The 8,570-nt window shown below is 40.1% G+C and overlaps 1 pseudogene; it reads right to left on the bottom strand.

Moving 5' to 3' along the window:
• Positions 1-456: 456 nt before the first annotated feature.
• Positions 457-1,455, bottom strand: LOC110217927 (SERPINE1 mRNA-binding protein 1 pseudogene; annotated as a pseudogene).
• Positions 1,456-8,570: the final 7,115 nt, after the last annotated feature.

Genomic DNA, 8,570 nt, shown 5'->3' with positions numbered 1-8,570 from the left:
CCACATGTGACAAACGCAAAGTAGGTACAAATGGCGTCCAATTGTTAAAAGCAGTTTGTGTTTAGGGAAAACATTGAAAATCCTTAACTAAAAAACACAAATGAAATGAAAGGTTTCACTGGTACACACTGTTCACACCTATATTTCAAGTTTGGAAATGCATATTTGCAAGCAGCAATACAAAAAAGTATCCATGAAGAATGCATAATCTCTGAAAATTATGAAAACATTCCTGCTCCTATTACATTTCTAAATACAAAACTGACCACCATATTGTTCCTTCTGTGTATGGAGAGAGGTTCATTTTCAAAACAGATAAAATTCAGTCTTTAGGTGCGAATTGTTTGAATGCCAGTCTTTTTTTTTTTAAAATTTCTTAGTTGTTCAGGATTGTTAAACATGCTAGCCTGGTGGAGAAGGGTCCACAAAGGAGCCGGGTCACTGTGGACATTCAGTCTAGGCCAGAGCATGGAAAGCCTCTGGGTCATCTACATCAGGGGCAGAAGCACTACTTGCCAGTTCTGCTTCTGCAGTTGGGCCATCTGCCTCGTCCGACCTCCGCCTTGTCTACCTCTGCCACCACGAGCCAGGTGACTTAGGATTGATCTCTAGCTGGGATGTGATATCATTGGCTGGCTTATGGAAGTGATGATCCACCACAGATTCTTTGGTGTGAGCCTCTTCGCTGTTGGATTTGTGGAGCACGAAGCCCTTCTAACACTGACAGTCACCACCCTGGTTGGGTTTGTGGATATTAAGTTCTTCTTTGGCCTGGTCCTTATTCTGAATCGCCTTCCACTCATTCAAGGTCATTTCTTTGGGACCCTCCTCCTTTACCTCTTCCACTAAATTTTCTTTATTTTCTATATCAGCCATTGGGTGCGCTTCTCCTTCAGGGGTCTCCTTGGTCACAGTGGTCTTCTCCAAGTCAGTCAACTTGTCTTTGACCATTTCTCAATTATGTGAGCCACTTTCACCACGCTTGTCCTCCTTCTTCAGAGCAGATCGATGCTTCCACTATGCCTATCAAACTCCCTCTTTTCACGAGAACCAAAACCATCTCATCTGCCCGTTCCACAACCACGACCACCACGTCCTCTTCCCCCAGGACCGTCACGACCTTGGATCGGCCGGTCAATGATAGGCTTATCAACCGAAAATTCTCCTCCTTCCCACTTCAATTGATTTTTCAAATTGTTGCTCAGGAGGTGGTCGCCTTTCCAGTCTCTCATCAAGTGGTTTTCCTTTACACTGAAGTTGCTGGTCAGGCCATCTATCAACTCCTCTTATCCCTTCTTTCTTGAGCGTGGCGGCAGTGGCAGGGTCCTCGTGCTTCTTGTCCACAGCTGCATTGGTCAAGCTGGCAGCAGTGGCAGCAGTGGGTTCTTGTGGTCCTTCTGTGACTCCTTGCTCAGAGGCTTCCAGGGCACGCTCTTGGCACTCCCTCCTACTCATCCCACCCCCCACCCCCGCCAGCCTAGCCCACGGTCTGCGCCTCGCTCTTGGGCCCTAGGTCCGCTGCCGCTGTTGTTTGCCTTCCTTCTTCCTGTTCTTGGCTGCCTTCAGCACCTCGAATAGCTGGTCCCACTGATTACTTCCAACGCAGCCACAGCCTTCCTGCAAGTGGCCAGGCAGGATGGGGCCCTGGCAGCACCTTCCTCCATGGATTGCAGCCTGCCCTAATGAGCCGATGGCCTTTTTTTTTAACTTCATCTTGTAATACAGGACATTATTTTACTATCTTAGAAACAAGCCCCTTAAACCATGAAAAACAGAAATTATTGCTCCATCCTGCCCCAGGTCTCTCTGCCTGAACAATCTAGATAATGGAGGAATATACTCCTGCACAGCTTAGCATAGCACCGTACCTCCCACACAAGTGGACAGAAAAGCTTGCAACATAATTGCTTTAGATAATCCTAGTTTATACTAGAGACCAGGCCACCTGGTCTGGTTTGTGTGATCTCTGACCTGTAACATTCCTGCTTGTTCTGGCTTTTGTTACACTGCTTATGCAATCTTATCTTGTACCCTTTGAAGAAACCCCTTATAAACCCTAGCTCAACCCCTGATCGGTGCTGCTTGATTTGGCTGTGCATACCCCTTGCAGCCGCGCAATAAGAAATCCACATTTAAAATTACGTCTGGGCCTCGCTGGCTGATTTCTCGGTACAACAATCTGAAGCATAATATATTCTTCTCCAGCCTTTTACCTTTACTCTGTGTGTGTCTCTCTGTTTCAAATGTGTTTGCTGTAAACAACGAATTGTAGAATTATAGTTTTTAATTCATTCGCCATCTACTTCTATTTTATGGGAGAGTTCATCCCATTCACATTCACAGTTAGAACTACTCTCTGTGTCTTTGTCTACATCCTATTTCCCCCCTGCTTGTAATTTCCTTTCTCCTTTCTCCCATTCCATCTTCACTAGTGGTTTGCTTTTGACCACAGTCTCCCTCAGTCTCACCTCCCTTCTGTTAGACCCCCTCCCTTGTCTTCCCCTTTAACCCTACTACTTTTTCCCTTCCTTCTATCCCCCTTCCCCATTCTTTCAGCTTTTCCCTCCTACTGCCTCTAGGGCAAGTTAGATTTCTATACCTGATTATGTTATTCCAACCTTGAGCCAAATCTGGTGAGAGTAAGGTTCAAACAGTGCTCATCTGCCTCACTTCTTTCACTCTAGGTTTTTTTTTTTGCCTTTTCCTGCAATGCAATTTACCTTTGTCTGCCTCCTCCTTTCCTTTTCTCTCAGTACATTCCTTTAGTTAGACCAGATTAATCCACTTACTTAGATCCATTTAACACACTTGATTAGATTTTTTAAAATCATTACATCAAAATCAACTTATACCACCCCCTGTATGTATACTCCTTTAAACTGGTACAATAACAACACAGTTCACAAGAGTTACAAGCATCATTTTCCCTTGTGGGGATGTAAATAATTTACCCTTATTAGTAATATGTTGTTGTTGGCTTTGTTTTTCATGCTTTCTTTTTTTATGTCACATTTCTATGTCTCTTTTGAGTCTTGTATTTAAAGATCAATTTTTTTTTTGTTGAGCTCTGGTATTTTTATCAGGAATTTTTGGAAGTCCTCAATTTCATTCAATATCCAACTCCTCCCTTGAAAGATTATGTTCATATTCACTGGGTAGTTGATCCTTGGTTGTAATCCAAGCTCCTTTGCCTTAAGGAATATTACAATCCATGCCCTATGATCTTTTAATGTAGAAGCTGTAAGGTCCTGAGTAATCCTGACTGTGGTTCCATGATATCGAAATTGCTTCTTATTGGCTGCTTGTAGTATTTTCTCTTTGACCGGGTAATTTTGGAATTTGGCTACTATATCCCTCAGCATTTTTAATTTGGAATCTCTTTCAGGAGACGATCAGTAAAATCTTTCTAAGGCTATTTTATCCTCTGGTTCTAGGAGCTCAGGGCAGTTTTCCTTCATGATTTCCTGAAAAATACTGTCCAGGCTCTTTTTTCATTGTGAATTTCAGGTAGACCAATAATTTTTAAATTGTCTCTCCTGGATCTACTTTCCAGGTCAGTTGTTTTACCAGTGAGATATTTTACTTTTTCATCTATTTCTTTCATTCTTTTCTTTTTGTTTGACTGATTCTCACTTTCTCACAGAGTCATTAGCTTCCACTTGCCCAATTCTAATTTTTAACAAATTGTTTTGCTCTATTAGATTTTGTACTTCCTTCTCCATTTAGCCAATTGTAATTTTTAGGGACTTGTTTCCTTCAGTTAATTTTCATCCTTCCTTTTCCAAGCTATTGACTCTCTCTTGCATACCTTTCATTTCTTTTCTCAATTTTTCTTCTACATCTCTTATTTGACTTTTAAAATCCTTCTTGAGCTCTTCTAAGAAGGCTTTTTGGGCTTCAGCCCAGTTCATTTTCACTTTTGAAGTCCCCAATGTGGGTTTCTTCACAATGTTGTCCTCTTCAGAATTTCTGACTTGATCTGCACTATTCCTACAACAAGAATCTATAATACATTTCCTTTTGCTTATGGTGTTTGCTTATTTCCTGGTCTTTAAAGAGACTTAGCTCTCCTGCTGGGGATCAGGGGGCTCTGACTCAAGCTTCTTGTGTTGGGAGTCCAGGGCTTGGTGTGGTACTGCCTTTGTGTGCTGGGACCTCTGATGCTGGCAGTTGGGGGTTGTATAATTCTGGCAGCTTACCTGCTGTTGGGCTTGAATCAGCAACACTGGAAATCTAAGGGGTAGGATTGGGTAGTGTGGCCCCTGGAGGTTTTGTGCTCACTGGGGCTTTTCTTTCCTTTCACTTTCTTCAGCTTCTTTCAAACGGATGTTTCACTGCTGCTGGATGTTTCTCCACCTGGGGCCCCTTGGAGTACTTCCGAGTTTTGCTGCAGCACTGGGAGACTTGGTTGCCATAGAACACTGAGGCATGTAGTGGTTTTCTGAGCCAGTTTCCACTGCTTCCCCTGCCCTTACTGAGGCACTTGGGGGTCCTGGTGTTGGTGTTTGCCTGCTCTACTACTTGGGGTTCAGGATCTCTCCCTGGTATGCTGAGGTGGGATTTTCCACTATTTTTCTGGGGTGCCTCCCATTCTGTAGTGTTCTCCTTCCTCCAGGGCAATAGGGGCCTTTCCTGTTAATCACTCAAACTACCTGGGCTAGTGGACTGCTGCACCCCATCTTTCTGCTGGTTCAGCTGTTCCAGGGTTTGTCTGGGGTGATATTTTCTGGGCTTTGATCAAAGGAGAGGTGTTTATTCCTTTCCTGGCCTGGGCTTGTGAGTTATCACAAGCACTATTTTCAATCTTAAAGCTGTAAGAGAATTCCCTTTCTACCACTGCTGCAAATTCCACCATGCAAGCATTCCTCCTTGCCCCAGGACAGCCACCCAAGACTGAGACCTAGATCCAAGCCTGGGCAAAAGCAAAAGAATCCTGCCTCAGCACCAGCAAAGGGAGCACTGCAATCTCCCTCTGATCAGCTGCTTCATCCTCCCACAGTCTATGGGCCAAGAACTCCGGAAGCAGCCAGCCACTTCTGCTGCCCAGAGGCTGTACCAGGGCTGAGGGCACACCATACTCCTCTCTCACAAAGATCAGACAGACCTTTCCCACTGACCTTCTAAGTTGTTTTTGGCATTTGTAGTTTGAGAGGATTAGAAACCACCAGAGCTGCCAGTGATTCAGTCCCCTGAGGCCTGCCTCAACTGCGGTCCTCTCCCAGCCTAGTACAACAGACCTTTCCAGCCATCTGGGTACCCTTGGGCTGGCAATTTGTTTCACTCTGCCTTTTTGTGAGTTCTGCTGTTCTAGAATTTGTTTAGAGTCATTTTTTTTTTTTACTGGTATTTGGAGAGATTTGAGGGAGAACTCAAGCAAGTCACTGTTTTTACTCACCATCTTGGCTCCAACAATTAATTACCTTATGAAAGTTGCAGGATACAAAATAAACCCACATAAATCATCAGCATTTATATATAATAACAACAAAGCTCAGCAGGAAGACATAGAAAGTGAAATTCCACTTTAAATAACTAGACAAAATAAAATATTTGGGAGTCTGCTTGCCTGCACAACAAAACAAGTAATGATGAGAACATAATTACAAAACACTTTTCACAAATAAAAAGTCAGATGTAAAGAACTGGAAAAACATCAGTTGCTCATGGATGGATTAAGCTAATGTAAGAAAAATGACAATTCTACCAAAATCAGTTTACGTATTCATGCCATAACAATCAAACTACGAAAAGTATTTTATAAAGCTAAGAAAAAATTAAAAATATTAAAAAAAATCTTATGGAAGTACAAAAAGTTCAAGAATACCAAAGCAAAGTGGTATAATTGTACCAGATCTAAAACTGTATTACCTACATACATATATGTATATACATATATATGTAGTATATAAGTATATATATGTATATATATATGTAGTATATAAGTATATGTATATATATGTAGTGTATAAGTATATATATGTATATACATATAGACACATACACATATATATGTAGTATATAAGTATATATATAGTATACAATATATGTGTGTGTAAGTACATATATACACATACATATATGTAGTATAATACATATACTACATAAAGTAGAAATCATCAAAACTATTTTTTCTAAGAAATAGAATGGCGGGTCAATCAAACAGATTGGGTACACATGACACAATAGTCAATGTCTATAGTAATCTACTGTTTGATAAACCCAATGACTGCAGTTTCTGGGATAAGGACTCAGAATTCATCTAAAACTGCTGGGAAAAATAAAAAATAATATGGCAGAAGCTAGGCATAGACCAATATATCACACCCTAAAAGAAGAAAAAATCAAAAACTGCTTGATACTAGCTAAGAAAAATCTGCTTGATACTGGCTAAGAAATTGAGTGGTGCATCAGTGGAATAGGTTAAGTATGGAAGACTCAGTCAATGACTATAGTAATCTATTATTCGATAAACCCAAAGACCTCAGCTTCTGGGATATGAACTCACTCTTTGACAAAAACTACTGGGAAAACTGGAAAGCGTATGGCAGAAACTAGGCACAGATCAAAAATCTCACACCATATACCAAAATAAAGTAAAAATAGGTTCATGATTTAGATAGACAGGCTATTACTATAAGCAAACTGGAAGAACAAGGAATAGTTTACTATCAGAATTATGGAGAACAGAAGAATTCATGACCAAACAGGAGATAGGGAACATTATTAAAAGCAAAATGGATAACTTTGATTACATTAAATTAAAAAAGTTTTTGCACAAACAAAGCCAGTGCAACTAAGATTATAAGGAAGGTAGAAGATTTACAAGCAGCATCTCTGAAAAGGATCTCATTTCTTTCTTCATTTTTTTTCTATTCTATTCTACTTTGTTTATTTATTTTTAATTTTTTAACATGTGTTTTTAAAACTTTAGGTTACAAATTTTCTCCCTTCCTCCCTCCCCACGCACCCTCATTGAAAAGGCAAGTATTTCTATACAGGTTATAGATATGTAATCATGCAAAACACTTCCACAGTAGTCATGTCGTGAAAAACTAATTGTATTTCCCTCATCCTATCCTACCCCACATTTTTTCTATTCTCTCTTTTGACCCTATCCTTCCTCAGAATTGTTTGCTTTTGATTATCCCCTCCCCCAATCTTCCCTCCCCCCTATCAACCCCCTAGTCTCTTGTCCCTTTCCCCCAATTATTTTCCTGTAAGGCAAGATAGATTTCCATACCCCATTGTGTATGTTATTCCCTCCTTAAACCAAATACTATGAGAATAAGATTCACTCATTCCCTCTGATCTTCCTCCATTTCCCCTCCATTGTAAAAGCCTTTTCTTATCTCTATCTTGTGAGATAATTTACCCCATTCTACTTCTCCCTTTCTCCTTCTCCCAGAATAATCCTTTCTCACCCCTTAATTTGATTTTCCAGATATCACCCCTTCATCTTCAACTCACCCTGTCTCCTCTATCTATCTATCTATCTATCTACCTATCTATCTATACATACATACATATAATTTTTCCCTCCCACTACCCTAATACTGACAAAGGACTCATGAGTCACAAATATCCTCTTTCCTTGCAGGAATGTAAACAGTTCAATATTAATAAGTATCTTATTATTTCTCTTTCCTGTTTACCTTTTCCATGTTTCACTTGAGTCTTTTATTTGAAAGTCAAATTTTCTATTCAGCCCTGATCTTTGCCTCAGGAATGCTTAACAGTCCCCAATTTCATTGATGGCCATTTTTTACCCTGAAGGATTATACTCAGTTTTGCTGGGTAGGTGATTCTTGGTTGTAATCCTCTCTCCTTTGCTTTCTAGAATATCATACTCCATGCCCTCTGGACCTTTAATGTAGAGACTGCTAAATCTTCTGTTATCTTGATTGTGTTTCCACAATACTTCAGTTGTTCCTTTCTGGCTGCTTGCAATATTTTCTCCATGACTTGGGAATTCTGGAATTTGGCTACAATTTTCCTAGAAGTTGTCCTTTGGGGATCTCTTTCAGGAGGTGTTTGGTGGATTCTTTCCATTTCTAATTTGCCTTCTGGTTCTAAAATATCAAGGCAGTTTTCCTTGATAATTTCTTGAAAGATGATGTCTAGGCTCTTTTTTTTTTATCATGGCTTTCAGATACTCCAATAATTTTTAAGTTCTTTCTCCTGGATCTATTTTCCAGGTCAGTTGTTTCCCAATGAGGTATTTCACATACTCTTCGATTTTTTCATTCTTTTGGATTAGTTTTACAGTGCCTCAATTTCTCATAAAGTCACTAGCTTCCAATTTCTCCATTCTAATTTTAAAGGAAATATTTTCTTCAATAAGCTTTTGGAGTTCCATTTCCATTTGGCCAATTTTGCTTTTTAGGGCATTCTTCTCCTCATTGGCTTTTTGGACCTCATTTGCCTTTTGGATTAGGCTATTTTTTAAGGTGTTATTTTCTTCAGTATTTTTGGGGGAGTCTCCTTTAGCATCACTTTCATGTTTTCTTCTACTTCTCTTACTTGCTTCTCAAAATCATTTTTGAGCTCTTCTATGGCCTGGGACCAATTCA

The sequence above is a fragment of the Phascolarctos cinereus genome, unplaced genomic scaffold (genome assembly GCF_003287225.1).
Source record: "Phascolarctos cinereus isolate Bilbo 61053 unplaced genomic scaffold, phaCin_HiC Scaffold_5;HRSCAF=322, whole genome shotgun sequence".
Lineage (NCBI taxonomy): Eukaryota > Metazoa > Chordata > Mammalia > Diprotodontia > Phascolarctidae > Phascolarctos > Phascolarctos cinereus.
This window is presented reverse-complemented; position numbering and strand designations above follow the sequence as displayed.